Here is a 21,639-nt window from a genome sequence, read left to right on the forward strand (position 1 = left end):
AATCTGCCTTTTACTTGAGGACTTCTCAATTTCTACAGCTTCATTGTACAAGTAGCACTGAATGCATGATGCTAGGCTAGAGTACTGTGAATAGTTCTTATTCTTTGTGGGATGAACTCAGAGACAATAGGAGAATCTGTGGTGATGACAGGCTGGGGTGCCCTCAAAAGGAATAGGAATTCTGCACTAAGTCACTTAAATTGTTCCAGTAGCAGATGCAGAAACTTGTTTGTTTCCTTTGAGTAGCTTGTGGGATTGACTGCCAGTGGCCCGTGAAGTGCCCTCTCCAGGTTGCTTTGCTCTAGGATCCCTCCTCTCATCGGGGTGGTTTTGCCTCTGAAAGTGTACATAATGCAGTACCAGTGTACGTAATGCAAGAAAACCAGTCATGCCAAAATCTGGATTAGTAGTTCTGTCACTGCCCCCTGCTAATAGTGTTATGAAACTTAGTAGTGATTTCTTCTTTTCTCTTTTAAATCATAGTGGCCCAGATAATTACATTTTCCAATATGGAAGTCCTGGTCTCTTCGGTTTGTGCTGAGGGTGGTTGCTGTATTTGTGAAAGCTCTGGTTTAAAAATATAACTTGGGGAAGTAGCTGTTATCCTAAACGCTTCAGAATGTATTTCTACACGAATCTCTCTGCAAGCGTAAGATGATTAATACCATTAATGTAATGCTGATGATAAATTCAAGAGATCAAAATTACTGAAGGTTCAATAGTAACATAATTTTCTGTGGTTAGATTGGCAAATGCTCTCATCTAGTCCAGCTGCAGCATCCGACAGTCTGGCAGGTCCTCCTGATAAAACCAAAAAAAAACCATGGGACCTACTTTATTGAAGAATCAGTGTTATAACTGCTTCTCTGTGTCATGTGTTAACATTTCTATAAATACCAGTCTCAAACTATGCTTAAATGTGCATTTCCTTTTTTTTTTCTCAGTTCCTTTAATCATCACTTGTGTTAAAGAATAACATGTGAGTCTCTGAAGGATTTTTGATTTGTTTTAAATGAAGGAATTGCCAAGTGAAATGTTGCACTTTATTGTTTTGCAGAGTGCAGCACAATTCCAGATAGAAATGTAAATTAAAAACCTCTACTCTGTATGAGAAGTATTATAGTTTTATGACCATGTAATGTAAAATAGGAATGTAACAATGTTAATGGGTTGAAAAGTAAAAGTGTTTGTAGGCTTTGTGATCTGCTTAAAAGTAGGTGTTGCTCTCTTCTGGCTATATAGTTGTAACCTACAGTTGTGCCTTATTGTCCCAGTGAGACTGGATATTGTATTTATCAATCCATAAATAAACCCTCCACTGTATTAAAAAAAAACCAAACAAACACAACCAAACTCAAAACTATTCCCGTATGGTAATTGACTATCTGTTAATGACTGGAAAAGTTAAATACCAGTAGAATGGTACTGGCAGGCCTTACAGATCAACTTTTTTTATAACTGAGTTTGTTTTCAGAGTATTAATAATCCTTCATTCTGCTGGTAGAGTGGAGGAAACTAGTGCAAAACATAAGCTCCAGAAGAGGACACACACTCACAGTACTGCACTATGGTTCCCATCACAACATGAGCTTTACACCTCTCCATGGTTCCAAACTAGGGGTTTTTTTGCCCCCTCCCCTTAGTGGTGTTCTAATTAAAGGGTATATAATACCAATGCTAGTTTGTGAAGTCTGTCCTTATAAGCTCCCACCTTGGAAAGCGGGTATTTTTGCTAATGTGCTCTAAAGTGAACATAAATACTCCACTAGGTGCACACCAAAAAACAACCCCAAAACCCACAACCAAAACAAAACCTGACTAACCCTTGCGCAATAAACAAACAAAACCAAAAAAACACCCAACTTTCAGAATGTAACTTTGCTGTGAGCTGTGTAAATCACATGGAAGCTGCTGAGTACCTTATTCTGTGTTCTGAAATCTACTTATTTATCTTATAACTTGAAAGGTGGCAGACCATAAGAGAAGTTTTACAGAGCTGTTAAATTTGAAATTGTTGAAAACAGCTGTACAGATATAAGATCTCCACAAAAGTAATATTTTTAGCATACCTGTAAGCAATTCAGCATACCTGATTGCTTGTAGAAATTAAATCTTGAGAACAAAGGTAATCTGTGAAGGTTAAGCTCTGGAAGAGGGGTAAAATTATCAGCTCAAAGGCAGAACTAGTTAATATTTCATCTTTGTCTTTTGAAAAAGGAGTATATGGGATAGGTAATTTAAATACAAATGAACCATTTTTCAGCTCTACTGGCAAATAGGAAATAAAGTCTATTTTCAGATCTGTACGCTCGAATTAGCCATACTGTGAATCTGTGGAGGGTTGCCTGCAGAAATCTATGGTTACAATGACTTTTCCTTAACTGTTACAGGGCATTGTGAAGACTACAGAAAGTGGGTTTGATAGCTAATCAATCTAAAGTTGACTTAAATAGCTGAAAGCCCATTAGCTTGGCATCAAGTCTGGCCAAAAGAATCCGAGTACTGGCTTTACTGTTAGTTTCCATAACTTGAGGATGGGAAGTTACTTGAAAGGTCCCTTTTCAGTTCTTCGAAACTACGACTTTGGTTATAAATAGCGCGTGGATATATTGAAGTTGGCAGAAGCGTTTCGTTTAAGCCGACAGCCTGCATTAAAAACACTCCATCGTAGAGAAGCTGAGTGTTAAGTGGATGAAGGATTCCAACTGGAAGGGCTTGTGGGAGCTGTGGGTGATGAATCACGGCTAAATGGGGGTGTCTCTCCACAGCTTGCTGAATGGGCGAGCGCTCCTCTTCACGCTCTTCAATGCACTCACCCGTCAGCCTGAAGTGTAAAATTACTGCTGCTAAAAAAAAAGAAAAAAAATTATATAAAAAACCCCCGTTGCAGCTGACACAAGCCCCGGCGGAGTGAATAAAGGCAGTCATTCAGAGCAATCAAGATCCCTTGATAGCGGCGGCGGGGCGGGCTCAGCCGGGGGGTGAAATGGAGGACGGGGAGGGGCGGCGGTCCCAAACGGTTACTAACGGTCCGTGCCCCAGGGCTCTTCTGAGGAACCTCCGGCCGGGCAGGCCGTGCCCGTGAGGCAGGAGCCGGGGGCGGAGTGGAGGGGATGACCCGCAGCCCCCGGGGAACGGCCGCAGGGACCCGAACCCGCTCCCCGCGGTCCCTCCGTCCTTTTCCCCGCAGGGACGGGCGGCCAGGCCGGGGTACCTCACCCCGCCAACCTCCCCGCAGTGTCGGGGTCAGACGTCCCCGCCGCCGCCCCCCGCCTCCGCAGGCTCCTTTAAATTCCTGTGGAGGTCACCGGAGGATTCGCCTCAGGCCAGCCCCGCTCGCGCGGCTTGCTCCAATCCCTTTCCAGGCGTGAGCCCTCCCCGGAGCCAATCGGAAAGGAGAGCCTAGGAGGCGGGAGGCCAGCCCCCGCGATGGACGGCGCGGCTGACCAATCACCGCCCCAAACTGGACGGCTGATGCGTACGAACGGCACCCAATAGGCTTGCGGCCGAGTGGGCGGGCCCGGCGTCGCCGGGCGCCGCGAGCCCCCCGCCGGGTGGCCGAGGTAAGGAGGGGAAGATGGCGGAGTGAGAGGAAGAGGCGGAGAGGCCGGGACCGGCCGCGGGCCCGCGGCCTCGGCCGCGCTCAGGTGAGTGCGGTGGGGAATTCAACGACCTCCGGCGCGGGGCCGCACCCAGCCCGGTGTCCCGTGCCCCGCTCCGTGATTGGGCTGGGCCCGGGCGCCCGCACACCCGCCTCCCCGTCCTGCTCCGTGATTGGGCTGGGCCCGGGAGTCTTCGCGCCCGCCGCTTCCTGAGGCGCGCTCCGCCCGCCACCGCCACCCCGGGCTGGGCCGGGCCGGGCCGGGCCGGACTGGACTGACCAGAACCACCGGGACGGGGCGGCTCTACGCCTGGCAGCGCGGCCTCCTCGGCGGCGGGGTGGCCGGGAGGCGTGTGGGGGGGTTTGTCCGTGTGGGGACGGCCGGCGCCCCCCGGGGAGAGCTGCCGGGGGACGGGTGAGGGGTGGGAAGCGGGGCCGGTTCGACCCCCTCCCGCCGCCCTGAGAAGTCTGAGCAACTTCGGAGTCGGGAAGGGAGGGCGTACCGCAGCTCCGGGCGGCCGGGGAGTTGACCGGGAGGGAGAGGCTGGTTCCTGCACGGCGGTGGGGTTGGACTGGGTGATCTCCAGAGGTGTCCCCTCCAACCCCCGTGTCATTCTGTGGTGCCCTCCAGCCGGGTGAGGAACAGCCCAGAACACCGTTTTTGGTGAACAGCTGCCGCAGCTCCGGGCGGGCGGCGGTACCGGGCTGCAGGAGTTGGCCGGGAGGGAGAGGCTGGTTCCTGCACGGCGGTGGGGTTGGACTGGGTGATCTCCAGAGGTGTCCCCTCCAACCCCCGTGTCATTCTGTGGTGCCCTCCAGCCGGGTGAGGAACAGCCCAGAACACCGTTTTTGGTGAACAGCTGCAGCTGGCAGGGCACGGCTGTGGAGAGCAGAAACCAAAACGTGTCATCCGAAATTAGGCGTTTCGTCTCCGGTTCCAAGCGTAGCACTGCTGGTAGTTACTCTTCTGTTATCGTTGTTATTCATAGAATCCGTGTGCGAGGTGGATTTTGCTAATCGTTTCTGACGCCTTTATGTCACGCTGACACAGGAGCGCACAAAGGGGATGGCTTCCAAGTCATTTGACAAAACCAGAGTGTACGGCTAATCTACAGTGCCAAATAAGTTTTGTGGAGAGATTATATTGATAGGGGAATTGATTGTAGCCTTATGAATTCATTGGATTGTTGATAATCAGGTGGGAAAGACTTTACACGTGATGAAACCTAGAGGTCCTTTCCAACTCTGACAATTCCGTGAAACATGTGAAACTATTTACTAAAAACACTGCCTCTCCTTTCTCTGTCACTAACATGCAGGTCAGGTACAACATAAATTTTTCAAAATTATTGGAGATGTTTTGTATTGTAGAATGATACTTTGTTTAAATGAAACCTAGATGTCCTTTCCAACTCTGACAATTGACATGTGAAACTATTACTAAAAACACTGCCTCTCCTTTCTGTGTCACTAACATGCAGGTCAGGTACACCATAAATTTTTCAAAATTATTGGAGATATTTTGTATTGTAGAATGATACTTTGTTTAAATTAAAAAAAAAAAAAGAGGGGAGACTTCTTAGTGAAAGTCAAAGGATTGCGGTCACTAGCATGAGGTTCATTATGTTCTATATTCGATAACAGTTCTTTAAATCTGGAGTACATAATAGAATTCTAAGTGATGCATTTTCAACATGCTTGTCAGGTAAATGTAGAAAAAAAACCTGAAGTGATTAAATAAGAAGCACAGCTTTAGATCTTGTGGAGATGTGGCATGTTATCTTACATGACCTAATAACGAAGTGGTTCTAACTGGAGAAATAACCCAAAAGAAATATGATAAGTGTGTTTGTCACAGCTGGCTCTGAAAGCAGCAGCTGCTTTTGTGAAACATTTTTAAGGAACATTTTCCCAATTTCGTATGCTATGTTATTCAGATAGTAGCAGTAATAGCAGCTGATGAGCGACATAAGGCACAGGATGCTGCAACTGATCAATGTTCATACTTCTACGTGTCTATGTGTGAGCTGTTAAAATATGCCGGTGGATTTGCCTTTGACACATTACATATAAGGATAATTCTGAATTATATTATAATTAAAAGAATAATAGGCAATCAACTTTCTTTCACGTGAAGTTGTACGCTATTTTAGAATAAATTCAATTAGATTAATATTTATTTTTAATTGCTTTGCACGCACAAGGGCTGTGAAAAGTAGTATCTTCAGAAAAAATGGTGTTTTCTGTTGCCCTTGTATGTGTTAAATTAACTATAGGCACGGCTGTGCCACCTTGCCCGCAGTGCTGTGACTCTGCAGCGTGAAGATGTGCATGTGCAGCCTATGTGTGCATTTTAGGATTGTGACCTGTCATTCAGGAGTGTCAAAAATCATGGACTGACTAAAGTTAAAAATTCTGACTGGGTCTGTAAAAAGTCTGGAGTATGTCTTGAACACCTCCCACGTTCATTCTTAAAAACTAGAAAAGGAACAGTGTTTGAAACCAGTCCTGACATGCCGGGGGTGATGTGAATGCAGGAAGATTTAAATGGGAAAAAAAAGAAAAAAGAGGATTTCTCTAAAATAGGATGTGGAGGAAGGGATGATTCTTTGCCGAAGTAGTATTCAAGGAGCACATTACTACAGTGTGTGTATGATGGAATCCAAAGCTCAGCTGTAAAACAGTCTTCCCTATGTTCTCTGCTGCTGTAGGAAGTACTGGTACAACGTTGTACCAACAATATAGCAAATGCCCACTGGAAACCTCATAGGAGAGAAAGGTGATTTTATTTAAAATACAAAGTGAAACAAAACGGTCACTCAGGCTTGTAGGTCTCATAAGCAGCAGAACGTGTGCAGCGCCTGAGATGTTTTTCCAGCAGCCAGACACCATAGTGCGGGTGTTTGAGCTGTGTGTCCAGCCGCTTGTGTCCAGATCTAAGTCCAGGATCCCTTGTAGAGGCCAAGGGACATCAGGTGGCAGGTCCTTATGCCTTCTGGTTTCTTCCTAGGTGGGCAACCATTCTAGGTTTCAGATATGCCCTTTTGTATGTACCCTTTTGGAGGTGACAGCAGTCTGTGTCTCTACACTGTCCCACTCTTTGAATTATCACTGTTCTTTGTCTCCAGATCTGTGTGTCTTCTGAAATTGCAGGAAGATTTGCTTGGGTCTTGATGACCTGCTAACCTGGGTACCATCAACACAAGCCCTTCTGAGAGCCCTGCTCCTGCTCTATGTTCTTTTCCGTGCCTCCATGCTCAAACACTCCCTTTCTTTCTCCAGTCACACCAGTTGTAGCCTTTCTTACTACAATTTTCTGTGTTGCCTCATAGATCGGGCTTAGGGCCTTTTAAAAAGTTACCTAGGAAGTGAAAGGAGCGTGAAGACAGCTATTGTTTTTTCCAGAAACGTCAGCTACTTCTGCTGTATTATGTGTTTATGATTTAAGCTTTTGTCATTATCAGCTTTCCAGGTTAAATTTGACGTTTTTAGCCATTGGAAAGACCTCAGTGGACTCATGATCTGTAGTTCTGACTTTGTGTTCTGTGTCTGTATACGCCACTACTGCATTTAACTTCCAAGTTTTCTTGTCTTGGTCTTTCTACGTAAACTTATTTCTAGGTCTTTCCTTCCTCACCTACTTCTCAGGCTCTAGGGAAAAGGGGAGGAACCATACTTTATGTTCCTGTTAATTCTCCTCATCTCCTGGAGCGTTTGGGGGGGTGTGTGAAAGAGGAAAAGATAGTATTTTGTAAAGCTAGATCTGATAGATCTGAGTTTTTGCTGACCAGTCTAATTAACACTAAGAGTACCTAAAAACAGAGTGTGAGGGGTGGGGTGAAACTTTGTAGCATAACTGTAGGTTATTCATTTTAGTATAGTTTCTAATTCCAATGTGCTAATTATCTCATTATGTCAGGACACTGACCTTTTTTTTTCCCCCCATTGGTCCCTTGGTGATAAGGCATGTTGATCTATATAAGACGACAAATACTACAGTTTTGCTGTTAAAGTTATTTAGGAGATGTTTGTTCATCTTTTTGTGTGTTCCTGAAGTTGCCTGTATCCAAGAAATTGTCTATCTGAATGTAAAATTTAAAGTTCATAGAAACTAACATTTAGTTACATTAGAGAAAAAAATAAAAATGAATGGGCAATAGGTCAAAACTAATTAAAAGTAATATTTTTCAGCATTCTTAACAGAAAAGGATTAATACATATAATGTTGAGTTTTCACAAATATTTCTTGTTCAGTTGATCTGATGTTCAGTAAGGTATGAAACAAGAAAAAAAATACTTTATTTTTTCTTCTTCACAATTTCCACTGCACTTTAACTGTAGAGTTGATACTGTCATCATCAATTTCAGTGACAGCTAATTTTCGATAGCCTTGATTTATATCCAGTTACATTTGCAAATTCTGTTGGTACTAGTGTGAATGCTGCTCCCACATAATCTATGGAAGTTGGATAAAAACCGTGTCAAGCAGAGCAGGTGAAAACTGGGGCATCCAAAGTCAGTGAACTTGTTAAAATAAATAAATTGGTTAAAGCAAACTGAATTTCAGTATTAGATGAAACATTCCTTTGTATCCGTTGATTTAAGTGTCACCTGCTGCTTTTTTGTAGGAAGACTTACTTTAGTATTTAGTTTAATTTATGTGTAGTTTTAGAATAAGTGAAAGAAAACCTAGCTTTTCAAAGATGGGCATTGGGAATTGTTTTCCTTAGGGTCAGTAAGTTTGGGAGAGTTGCTGATAACTGTTCCTTATCAAGTTAATTGTTTTGTGAATCATTTGCTGTTGGTTCTTCAATCTCTCAAAGTCACGTAGTGCTTGGCAGGTTCTTGAGGGTGGACTTGAATAGGAAAGATCAGAATTGACATCATGAGAATTGAAGAACTACCCTGAAGTACAGGGCTAGAGATCATCTGCTGACGGCAGATTTTCTGAAGATGCAGGGCCCTGGTTCATGCAGAAACGCTGGCTTGTGCAGGAGGGTGGAAGCTAGTAATACTTTCTAGGATACTGGGAGTTTTTAATAATTTAAGTCCTTTGTGATGAGATAGTTCTGCTTATAGCAATGCATTATTCTTCCACTTAGGCTGTTAACTCAGTATCCTTGAGAACAGTCATTTTGCTTCCTTGCTACAGTGGTTTGGTATTAACATGAAAGAGTTTTTTGCCTTCCTGGAGGCTGCAATCGTGTCTGTCTCAGTTTGTATGAATCTGGAATGTGTCTGGTGATGATGGCTTACCATAACAAGGTCATTTATCTGCACAATTAAAAAGAAGTTTTGGTAGTGATGTATAGTTGATGCTCCACATATAGCATGGGCTGTAGGCTGTTCTCAATAAAATAGAAATCAACAAATTCCAGGGGAAAAAGGAATTCAGTATTGTGTAAACTACATTCACAAGTGATTTTACTCAAGGAAACAGAATGGTTTCTGAACAAAAGCCTTTCAGGCGTGTTTTGGGTATGTGCCTCTCCTCCCCAGCCTGTTTTTATTTAAAGTTTGCTTGTCCTGAGTCTTCCATACTCGGGCCCAACTCGCTTGACCATCTTTAAACTAAAGGAAGGGGGTGGCTATGATCATTTGAAAAGTAACAACACCATATTTTGTATATGATGTTTAAAACTGTTAACTATTTCCTGGAAGGTACAGCTAATCTTTTGTGTCTTGTGCAGATAATCATACGTGATCTGAATATTTTCCTAGAAGTAAATGTAATTTCATTTGTTTTTCTCTCTCTAGGCTCACTGAAGGAAATGAGGACTGATCAAAAATAACGGTGAGTAAAGCCATAAGATTATTTAGGTACTAACTATCAGGTACTAAGCTTGACAGGTTTGTTGGTTGATAGAGGTCTTTCTCATTATTTTTTTTTTTTCTTTTTTTTTTCTTCCCTGTCCAAAGAAATCAGTCATTGAGATTTTAATTTTTCGTAGGATACTTTCAGGGAACTGGAATGTTGCCACAGCGTCAGCTTTCAGCTTGGGCTTCACTTGAAAGAAGCTTTGATTTAACTATATATTCTAACAAGAATAAATGCTTTTAAAGTTATAAAATTCCTATCCAATGATGTCGTTTTGCTCTGCTAAGAGACACTAATTGTGTAATTTTATTAACTTGGAGTGGTTATCTTAAAAGTCGTATTTGTTAAACAGTGGGATTGGAACAAAGATAACCAAATGTCAATTATCAAATAGAAAAAAGTATATTCAACATTTCTAAGGATGACAGTCAATTTCTGGAGTTTTGATTATTATTTTTTTTTTCCCCAGTGAACAAAATAAAGATATTCTGGTGGTTAAGATGTGTAACAAAATGTTATATTCTCTTCTCAGCTCCTCCATAAACCTTTGTAATGTTTTGTTGCAGGTCCCCAGCTCCGTTTTTCCCCATCTTCATAACAAGAATAAGACTTTCCCAACAGTGTGAGCATGGATGGTCAAGCTCACGATCAGCTAAAATATTTGAGTGCCTCAGAGAGAAAATGATGGTGATGTGTGCTCTATTTCCATTTTCATGATCTGCTCACTACTGCTAACATAGGAGTTGAAAATTGTCACTGGAAGATTATTGCTGAACTTGATCAACTGAAGGGTTAAGGTAATTGGAATAAGATGAGAAATAGAGACAGAGAAAAGAGAGGAAGGGGTTAGAAAATATGGTTTTCATGTTCTTGTACGTGAGAGAGAGAAACCAAAGACAACAAAAATTCCCTTTCACATCTCTCATTGTAGTACAGGAGAATGATAGTAAATGTTTCTGGCAGTAGCTATGCAGGAGCACCCCTGTGTTACCTTCCACTCCAGGGTGGCATCAAACTTAAAGCAAAAAACTCATGTCTTAACAGCTACTGTGACTGGGTGATACCAGATGAGCGTCACTGCTGAAAGGCCAAGAGATCAGGGACAAGATGACAGTTGTTGAAGTATGTCTACACTGTGGATAAGTGGGGAGAAATGAGTAAGAAGAAAGTACCTAATCTGTGTGATCTTACAGCTGTCAGAAGTGCTTTTATCCTCTACAGCACTGACAGTTTCATAGTTAATTAGGTGACAGTTTTCGGTGTCTCTCTGAATTGTGACCTGCTGTAGTGGAATATACTCTGAGTGCAGTGTGCATTCTGGTACCACCTCAACATTCTCATGCTGTGTGTTGGAGCCACAGTTAAGAAACCCCATAGTTAATTAACACTGGTATGTATTGGATGCATTGCTGCTTAGTAAACATATAGTTCAGCATTTCTGTAGTATTTTCTTAGCCAGTTTATGGACATCCACAGTTATAAAATCTTACAGAGCAGTTTGTGAAGCCGGCTAATTTTGTCCATTAGAGTCAGGCTTTTAAACTAATGAACCAGTGGGCATCTTAATGTCATTGTATTTTATTCTGATTCCTAAGCTACCTCTCCTGTTTTTTTATTTTGGGATTCCAGATCCTCTCTCAACCTTCAAGAAGAAGGCGGTCCTGTTGCTTGCTCATAGGCTGCGAGATGTGGATGTTTCTCTTCTAGCAAGCAAAAACCTGTCCTTCACTTCCATGGAGCTGAACGAACAAAGATCTCTCCACCTCCTGTTTCAACCATCTCACCCAACATTTGATTCACCAGATGACTTTTCCCACAGAAGTACCCCACTGTTTTATCTAAACTCAAAAGCAGAGTAACAGAAATCAGCATTTGCTTCCTGAAGAAATGTCTTCTGTGCCAGCTCTTCATCCAGCTTTCTGCATTCTGTTTTAAAATGAGAAATACTTTGTAATCAGATGCAATTGGAAGCTGGTGTTTTTCATCGATATCTCCTTCTTCATTTTAGGAAGGTTAAGTATTTCACTGTGTCATTGGAATTCTGAGCAGATGAAGTGTCTGCATGCATTGCTTTAGTGTTTCACTGTGTCATATTGGAATTCCGAGCAGATGAAGTGTCTGCATGCATTGCTTTGTCAGACTTTCTTGACACATATGAAAAGTTGCAGTGGGAAAAACAGATCCTATTCTCTGCTCTGACATGAGGAAGAAACTTACTGAACCGGGGACATCCCATACAGGTATTTTCTAGTCCAGGATCCAGGCTTGACTTTGTAGATAGATGTCTTGATGTCAACTCGCATAAAGCAGCTAATGCGCAGGAACAAATGCAGAATCACCTTGTCTGTAGTGTGTAAATGCATCGTCCCAGTCTGTGATCAAAATGTATATTTGCATGTGTAAACCTATATAAGTACCGGATATGAAGAGCTTTCACCAGAAGGAAAAATTACTCTGCACCATTTCATTTTTAGCAAAGAAAAATGAAGCTTTAAAGGCTTCTTCAGTACGAGGATAATGATTAGTTTTACATTAAATCATTCCCTCCCTGTGGCTTTTTATGAATCCTTAGCAGCAGAAGGAACAAAACCATTCTACAGTAGAAGAGATGGGGCAGAACTTTTTTCTTTATTAAAGAAATCAACTTCTGGTAGGATGGAAGAGACCAGAGGTGTAAACTTGCAGTTTATCCAGTCAGATTCCTTGGCACAGTTTCAGCTTTTCATGCTGCTGATGGAATCAGCTTTTTCATTCTTCTGTGACTGAGAACTGAGATGACCTGATTGTTTTCATCACCTGGGTAGAAATCGGCCCAAGAGAAATGGCTTGTTAGCCACGTAAGCGGGGTGAGTTGAGACAGAGCAGAAATACTTAGGATGGGCCTTTTTCTGATTCTTCTTATTCCTTTCCAAACTAAGGCAAAATCTGTTGTTCTTATGTTTACACAAGATTCTTTGTCTCCATAATTTGTCATGATATAGGATGTTTTCTGTCATTCTGAGATGGGAGCGTATATTGTTTGCGTGCTCCCCGCTATGGTATTTTATATGGCAAGTAAGATTTCTTGGCAAAAAAAAAAACAGAACTGGGATGTGTATTCTGTTCCACTTCAAATCTGGAGCTCCTCTTAGTGCACCTTATTCCAAGCTTGTGATTTAGAAAATGTGACTTACTAGCTTAAAATAATATTTTCCAATCTGGATCAAATAAAGGTATATAGGTTCTGTTAATAGGTTTGGGGAGATAATAGCATGGTCGGGGGGGTGTTTTAGATTTCTTGTTTTGTTCTGTTTTAATTTTTAGATAACTGCTGGAGAGAGCCAGACAACCTGAAAATGGCTGAAAAAGCCAACAATTGAAATCCTTCTTAAATCTTAATGATAGATTGCAGGGGCAGCATTCTGATATTTAAAATGTGGTGACATTTTATGGGACCAAGTTCCATAGCAGAGTAAGGACAAGTGTTGATGTTGATCCTCGTCTTCAGAGTAGAGTTGAGCTAAGTCTGTGTTTAGGCTTGCTGTGTAACAATAAGATTTAATGTCAGCTTTACCCATTTTTTTGTTTCTGTGAAGAAAAGATCAGACACGTAAGCTGAAGAGTGGTGGGCAAGACACTGCGTATCAAAATAATGCCAACTGTAATGAGCAGAGGTGTGCACTAAAATTGTGTGTAACATTGTGATGAGCTGTGTGAGTTACACGGATCTTGATGAGGCAACCACCAGCTCAGCCTGACTTGTTTTAAGAACATAGGATTTCTTTGCTGAATGTGGTCTGAATTTTCTGGCATTGGGGACAACTAGAAAAGCACACTTCCTTTTAGGGCCTCCTTATGTTGATTTAATGTAGATGTTTGGAGAAGCAGGACCCATCTCTAAGTGATGGAAAATACCGTCAATATCATAGGATTGTAAGTGGTTGGGAGGTATCTGGTGTAAGAAAGATCTGGGAATTCCCTGTTCTTCCTTCTACCTGTACTTGCCCTTCTGACGTTAGAGCTGGCAGTTGTTTCTTGCAGAGCTTGATGATAAAATACGTGGGGGACAGGAAGGTATTTCTGTTTTCTGTGGACATGTACAAAAACTCAGAATTTGTCTGACTAGAGAGTAGACACTTTAAGCCCTTTGACTTCTTTTTCCATAGGAATAACCCCCAACATTTTGTAACCCTGCATTGTAACAACAACAAAAAAAAATGTAATTGCTGATTTTTCCCGAGTCCTATCCATGACAATGTAAAAACACTAGTTTTCAAGTTTAATTTTAGAACATAATATTTTTTGGAGGGCTAAGGATCTGTGGCTTTCACAGAAGTAATACTCCAATAGTGCATGCCCAGAAGACCCCCATTACCATACCTTTCCAGCCAGCACCTTTATAAAACTGCTGTGTTAGGAAATGCTGCCTCAGCCTACTTACACCTTCTTGGTCCACTTCTTCTCTATGTTGGTTGGAAATCTTCCCATGTGAAAGATTACAAAAACAAGGGGCATGTGCAATAGATCATATATATATACATATATATATTTTAATACTTGTGGACAAAATGATGTTACAAGTTGTTTGAAAACAACAAAATCACCAATGTCTTCCATTTTGAGATGTGTATAGTTCCATAAGCATTAGTGCTTTGTAGCAAACTGTAGTGCCATGTTAGGATCAGTGCATGAGCCTAGTAGTATTTTTACAATTTCAGAGTGACAAATTTATTAATAAACAGTGATGATAATGTAATTAACAATAGAAAGGATACAGTAGAAATGTCACAAACATGGTCTAAACATGCAGTATCCTCCCTTTGACAATGGCAACGCTATCTTTAGGTTAATGGGTTTCATAGAATCATAGTTGACTTCTTGTTTTTAGTCTGTCTGTCCAACTGCAATAGTAATGTAGTGTATGTAAGCGTCCAGAATTCTTATCTCTATCAGTAGGTTTCTTTTCTTTTTAGTCTTTGTTGAAGGTGTTTTTTCCATGTGCAGCATTTTCAATTTTATTACTACCCATCCTGTGATAGAAAAGTATGAATACGCTGAGTTTGTGTGCGTTTTGCATATATCTCTGCTACCTTAAGATAATTTACAAAATTTGTCAGTTAACTAAATTCTTTTTCCAGATTTGACTATGTAATTGTTATAACTACTTAAACATTATCCTCATTCTATAGTAAGTTAATGATTGCAAAATGCTATCTGCTAATTATATGTAGCAGACTTTTATCCACTATTGCAGGAATGGGGTACCCTTTTTTGGCTGAAGTCCTGTTGAATCTTTTAACACTTTTGCTGGATCCTGCATTTACATAATCTTAATAATAATAAGAGAGACTATTTTAAGGTCAAGGGCTGTTTTAAAAACAACATTGCAGACTGTATCTGTGCAGCAGGCTATCTGTAGCCTGTGGATCAGAGATTCCCCACCCATCCTGTATTTTAGGTAACTTCCAGTATTGCTTTCCAGCTCTAAGCTCAATTTTAATAATTTTTTTCTCTCCCTCTGCTTTTTTCAGAAGGAAAGTTTAGACCAGGGGAGGTCCAAATGATTTAGCACTCAATGGGCAGCTTAGACTGGTCAAATAAGAGACTGGTATGATTCCTGAGATGTGCGATGCTCTGTGGATGGCATCCTCTGATTTCCTAGGAATAAAGTTTTTTATTTGGTACCAGTGTTGCTCTTCACCCATTTCTTTTTTATAAGAACAAAATTCTCTTTCAACTTAGAGAGGATACTGCATCTTTTTTTCCTGAGACCTGCCTGTAAATGGCCATTGGGGGGAGGGAGGGAACGGGTAGCTTGGTTTTGTAATTTTGATACGATATATCTCTAAAATAATTAATCAAGAAGCATGTAATTTGGTGCGAAATCAGTAGTCCGTGCAGAGTTAATGTATGTAACAGGGAAACAACCAACCAACCCTCTGCATCTAATACATTTCCAAGGCAATTGGACAGGTGGGCCATTTACAGCAGAGCTCTGGGGGACCTGTGCTGAGAGTTAGGTTCCAATTCTAAATGGAAGTAGCTGTACCATTGAATAAAGTAGTTTAGTGCTTGGGAGAATCAATTGAAAAATACCTCTGAAACTGGAATGCAAAATAGCACAGTATGTAGGGGGAAGAATCCCTGATGCAAACAAAGCCATAAGATGATTTAATAAGAAAATAGAACTTTAGTAGCAATAACTGTTTTGCATGTGATAGTAAATAACTTGCATTAGCAAGACTGTACAGTAGAGTAAGTGGGTAATAACCAAATAAGTTTGTGGCGCTCTGTGCTGCAGGGAGTTGCGTGAAGAGTCTCTTCCTGGGGAAAATGGGTGAATTCCTCTTATGTTCCTCTCATTGGAGGGAATTTGGCACTTGAATACTTAGTTAATGAACCTAATCTTAAAAAAAAAATAATAAATTAGCTTTGTCACATATCTGAAGCACTGTCAATGAGTGCTGGAGGAAGGGCAGACAGTTCTTTTGAAAAGGATAGCTGAAGTTTCGAATATAAAAAAAAATAATAATAAATTAGCTTTGTCACATATCTGAAGCACTGTCAATGAGTGCTGGAGGAAGGGCAGACAATTCTTTTGAAAAGGATAGTTGAAGTTTCTCTATATTTTTTTCTTTTTTATAATCTAGCACTTCCGTTTCTCTGAGAAGAAACTAAACCCTTCCAAATACTGGACTGTGAAGAGAACCTGATTCTGAAGTTAGAAGCTTTTATTGTGGGAAGTACTTTTAGTTTTCTGTGTTTAAAAAGACCAATCTGAATCTTTAAATCAAAAATTAAAAAATGGAGAACACGACACTCAAAACGTTTGTACATTCCAAGCACAACTGTAGAATTCTAAAAATGTAACTTTGCGGCAAAAAATAATTTTAGCCTTGCTAAACACTGTTTCAGACCCTAATTGATTTTTATTGATGCCTCAAGTTTTGCAGAGGCAGGAACGCTGAAGCTTCGGGTAACACAAGGGATTATTGATCTGCAGCTGTAGCCTCTGCACTCAGCAAAGTATTTGCTATCAAAGAGTTACATAAAAAGAGCTGCAGGAGTTCTAAAATGTCCATAGTTGACACTGTTTTCAGTGCAGATCTGTAGTCTATAGAGACAATATGGCCCAACAGGTAATACTGTACTCTGAACAGAACTATTACATTTGAGGTTTAGATCTATCTGGCTGGATTTCTTCTAGAAAGCTGAAGTAATTTGAACTGTAATTTACAGCTGAAGGGAGGCTTCTAGTGTTCCGAAATTATGGAGGTGAAGCTTTTTGGATCTTAATAAGTTGATAATGAGACTGTGAGGGCCGTGAGCATCTTTACAACATAAAGTAACCAGGATAAGCATGAGGATGTCTAAATTAAGTGTTGGCTAGTATGTAATATGTGTATGAAAAGCTAATTGGTCTGGAAAGTTGTAATCAGCTGTTGAATTATTGATAACATTGGAAGCTGGCCACAGGGGACTGTAATTTGATTGTTATCTGATTACATTAGAGAAATCATAAATTTATTCTCATCTGTGGTCAGCAAGTACATTTACATAATAATGAAAACAGTCATGTTCGTACTTCAGAAGTATAAACTTGGCTGAACAGAATTCTTCAAGGGTTTATTTACTCAGAGAAGTGGAGGGGAATCCAGATTGATAAAGCCAGCAAGCTGTCTGTGTATTCTTCCCAGTTCAGACTTCTTGTAATTATCTGTGTTCTACGGGCTACTAGACTAAAAATTACTATTCACAGCAAGAAAAGGAATCCCTTTGCCCTTCAGCTCTTGTACAACGTGACTTTTGTTCCAACCCCCTTGATTTCCAATGCTTCTAAAACTCAGTGGAAGTGTTAGATGCTGCCACATCTCAGTGTGGGATGTCAAAGGCATAGTGACCAGTACTGATGTGGCTCCTTTAGCAGTACTCAACCCAGATGGTGCAAGTATATGCTGGTTCCACATGCAGTAGTGCTGCTGCAAAAGGTCTAGCCAGTAATTGTGCTGGGCGTTGCACCTTCGGTAACTGAGGTTAATTGTCAAATTTAGGACAAAAAAGGAAGTCTTGCAAACACTCCTTGATAGTGAGTGAAGAGAAGTTGTACTGAGCTTCAGGATGCTGACACTTTACACAAGGATTCCATTGTCAATAGCTGGTGCTGTGTTTTTTGGGCAGAGAAGAGAAAAATATGGAAGAGAAGAATGGGGTTTGATGGATAATCAATCTTAGAAATAACTGCTTCCTGCATCCCTAGGAAATTGTCTGGTCTTCCTCCAAAACTACTAATCCTGCTTGCTGTTCAGGTACAGAGCTGCAGTTCAAGTCAGATTCCATTGGATTTCTTTTACCGAATGATCCAGCATTTTGCCCCTGTAGAGCTTTGACTGTCACACAAAAGCCAGCAGTTGAACCAGGGTGTCTTCGTTTAACAGTGCAGAACACTAACCGTGGATTCTGATGTCTCTTTCAGTCTGCTCTACGCTTTCCCCTGAGTTGTAGAGAAAGTGTCGGTGTTCGTGACGTAAGCAGAGCTGTTTCTCTCTCTGAGCCTACGTACCAGGTTAGAATAGACAGATTCCCTAAGACCTTACAACAACTAAGGTTAAAGATGAAAGGTAATTTACTGTTTAGTGTGTCCTATGTAAATCCTGTCTGCTTCTTTCCACTTCCCCTCCAGATGAGCGTGTTTGCAGGTCAAATCAAAGGCTGCTAGTTTGTAATGCCTGAGGCATGAAGAACCGCGTGGAGAAATTGAAGGAAAGCGGCACAGGCCCACAAACCAAATCTTAGAGCTAGTATTCTAATTATGCATGATTCAAAATGTCTAGTGTAATGTAGTTACTACCAGTAAATTGAGATATGCATTTATACATAATGAAGCAATAGGAATTAATATACCAATAGCTTGAACTTCCTGCTTTGATTCTCAAATTTTGAGTTTGTAGAGAATGTGCTGCCCCTGTAGAGAAAGGGGCAGAATGTATAGATAGGGACAGAAGCATGGCACCAAAACTGTAAATCGGGAACCAGGATCAGCAGAACTCGCCTTTATCACCTCTTGTCTGGTTCATATTAGTGCCCTGAGCATGTAAAAAGCAGGGCATGAACTAAGCATGTTTAGGGGCGAGACGAGGTTTCTCACCTGCTGCAGCTGTAGCAAGGAAAAGGGTGCAGAGTTTCTTACAAAGTGCAGGGGGGAGCAACGGGTGAAAAAAAAAAAAAAACACAACCCACAAAACAACCAACAAACAAACACAAACCAACCAAGTGTCGGAAACCACAGACTCAAATTGAGTGTAGTATTTGCCAGGCAGTAGGTAATAAGCTTGGGTGTGGTGAGAGAAATTATTTGGAGAAGACTGAAATTAATAAGCACAGTACATATATTTCAGGTGTTGAATAGCTTTTTAATAGACAGTATTTTCAGGTAACTCTCTAGCCACATAGGCAGCTGTACTGAAGCATACTGGTACCAGCCAGCAATAATGGCACCTGCAGGAATGAACCTGAAAATACTGGTAATCTTGTATATTTTTTGAGTTCTTTAAAGAGATTTTTAAAAACAGAAAATGAGATTTGATCACTGAAGGTCTTTATCTTCTGCAACACAGGTTGCAATAGTCTTTTTTCTTCATTTCTTAACTAAAAGGGAATTTGGGTGCCATCTTTCTGTAAACTTTTAGTGTGTTCTCTGTGGTGTTTCCCGAGTCTTTTAGTGGATAAGTGGAATTTCTGCTGGCAGTTTAAAAATAACATAGAATGTGTGGCATGGCCTACGTCACTAATACTTTTCCAAGTTTCAACTTGTATCCAAACGTGTAGAATACTAGCTTGTTACTGCAGAATACCATACTTCTAGCTTAGCTTAATTTTGTAGGTGGGCTTAACTTGTGCAGAACACTTCTCCTTGTACAGAGGCTCCATCCTCTTTCCTGAAGAGAAAGAGGAAGTGTCCTGGAGGAAGAAATTGTGTCAAGTTAACTCCTGTTCATACTTCATCACCAACCATCCATAAAGCACCGTGATTTGGGTTTTGAATGGGGGTTGTGTTTTTCTCATGAATACTCTTTCTAGATAGACAAGAATTGCCAAATGAAGATAGGAATATTAGAGGAGAAATTAACTAATTTATGGTATTGGAAGTTAGAGAAAATGGAAATCCTTTGAGCCAACTTCTTCAAGCCAAACGGGAATTTGTAAAACAAGTTTAGCCCAGCAGTTAACCATGGTCGTCTAATTCTTAGTGGGTATTCTTTAGAACACTTTGCATGGTTTTAAACCCTGTTAAATGTATTTACTTTTGTGTGATGAGTAAGCAGCTGTATCCTTTGTTAATGCTTATTCTCTTCAATATCAAACCTGAGGAATAAGCTACTTTAGGATGTCAGTGAAGATATCCTCCTTTTGACAAGTGTGATATAACAGCAAAGGAGAAGTATTAGTTACAGATCCTTAAAAATTACCTTAGTACTTAAAAAACAGGCTAGAAAATACTTCTCATACTGAACTTGTGATGGCATGCTCACATGGATTAGTGGAGGAAATTATTGGTGTCACTAGGAACTATGTACTCCCATTGCACACGTGTTTTACATGGTAACAGTGAAAGAATGTCTCCCTGCAAATTCTGATGTTTTTCCAAAAGGCAGCTTGCTTTTATATCTATGCATCTTTGAGGATTTCAAGATAAGATTTTATTCTTTTGACACTGTAAAGAGGAACTGTTTAAAAATGAACTTGGAAACTCTGCACCTGTATACAAATTTTTTTAGCAATAAAGCAGCACAGGCTGAGAATGCACTAAAACTGGCTGTGTCATTTGTTCAGAAAATTTGTTCCACTTCTGAGATGTGTTTGTGTTATTTGTTGTACCTTTGTCAAAACTTCACAATTTGATCTAAACTGACCTATACTGGGTAACCTCATCTGCTTTGGGTCCAGCTGTTCCAGCAGACTTTAGGCACAAGAGCCTCTGGTTTCTTGGAAGGCAACTAAAGGAAAGTTGTTGCTCCACTCACACCAAGAGGGGCAACTTGTCAGTTAAAAGCTTCAAGGGTTGTTTTAGATGGTAGCAAAAAGCTTCTGTTGCTTGTATAGATTGCCTGAAAGCAATAAGCAGCCCATCAGAAAAGTATTTCATATATGTGGATTATTTATTGTTTTGGCAACTCTATTTCTGAAAAATTCCTTCTGTGGTTGGGATGTCACAACTTCCCTTGCAGTTTGCTTATAAAAGATTCACAGTATGATTGTCACTTCAGGAGTCCATTCAACAACCTTAACTTGTTTCATTTTCTAGCTGTTTTTGTCTTTAGATTCCAGAGAAGACAGCTGCTGAGTGTGACCTTGAGACCTGACTTCTAAGTGGTTGGTATTCAAAATAATTTTTAAGCATCACTTAAATCAAAATGCGCCCATAGGTTTAATCATAACTCAAAAAATGTTCATCTCAAATTACTGAAGATTAATGCATTTATTTTATGTTTTGTGAATTAAGGTGATTTGTTTCTTAACACCGAATTTTTTAGAAAATCCATCCCTCCCAAGCCAGCCTGGCCCTGGCTGCACTTAAAGCTAGAGCGTGTCTCACAAGGTGCCTAGTTAGAGGAGATGAGGTTCTACACCAGAATAAAAAAAACAAATATTCATTGATTGATTAAGAGGAATTTGAATCTGGGACAGGCTGTGGCATCAGAAGCTGAATCTTTCAGGAAAAAAAAATAATTTTTAAGCATCACTTAAATCAAAATGCACCCATAGGTTTAATCACAACTCAAAAAATGTTCATCTCAAATTACTGAAGATTAATGCATTTATTTTATGTTTTGTGAATTAAGGTGATTTGTTTCTTAACACCGAATTTACTTAGAACACTGTACTGCTGTGAGTATCAGCAGCTACATCAGGCAATAGTTAATGCCAAGAAAAAACATTTGATAAATAGACACGAAAGACCACAGCAGAGTCCTCCTGGTTCCAAAGACTGGAGAAATGTAGTTTAAAAATGTGTTTAAATTAATGCTAAGTAATGTGAGGAACCATTAAATATTTACTGTTTCATCACGAGCCAGCACCTAAGCAACATTTTTTTCCCCTGCAAACATAATTTAAGGAAAAGAAGGGGGCTTATTACTCATATGATATTATCAGTGATCCACACAATATATACTTTTGAATTAGAGCTTTTTTTTTATTTTAAAAAAGTTTATTCTTTACAACTGTAAAAATAATATATATT

General features: G+C 40.5%; 1 long non-coding RNA gene across 1 annotated transcript; it reads left to right on the forward strand.

Moving 5' to 3' along the window:
- The first annotated feature begins 3,523 nt into the window (after positions 1–3,523).
- Positions 3,524–11,487, forward strand: LOC106892767. The gene is made up of 4 exons (XR_001412935.1): positions 3,524–3,647; positions 9,359–9,395; positions 9,986–10,216; positions 11,049–11,487. It is a non-coding gene; the product is annotated as an uncharacterized LOC106892767 (long non-coding RNA).
- The last annotated feature ends 10,152 nt before the right edge of the window (positions 11,488–21,639 follow it).

Source organism: Calidris pugnax, unplaced genomic scaffold, assembly GCF_001431845.1.
Source record: "Calidris pugnax isolate Ruff unplaced genomic scaffold, ASM143184v1 scaffold68, whole genome shotgun sequence".
Taxonomy (NCBI): domain Eukaryota; kingdom Metazoa; phylum Chordata; class Aves; order Charadriiformes; family Scolopacidae; genus Calidris; species Calidris pugnax.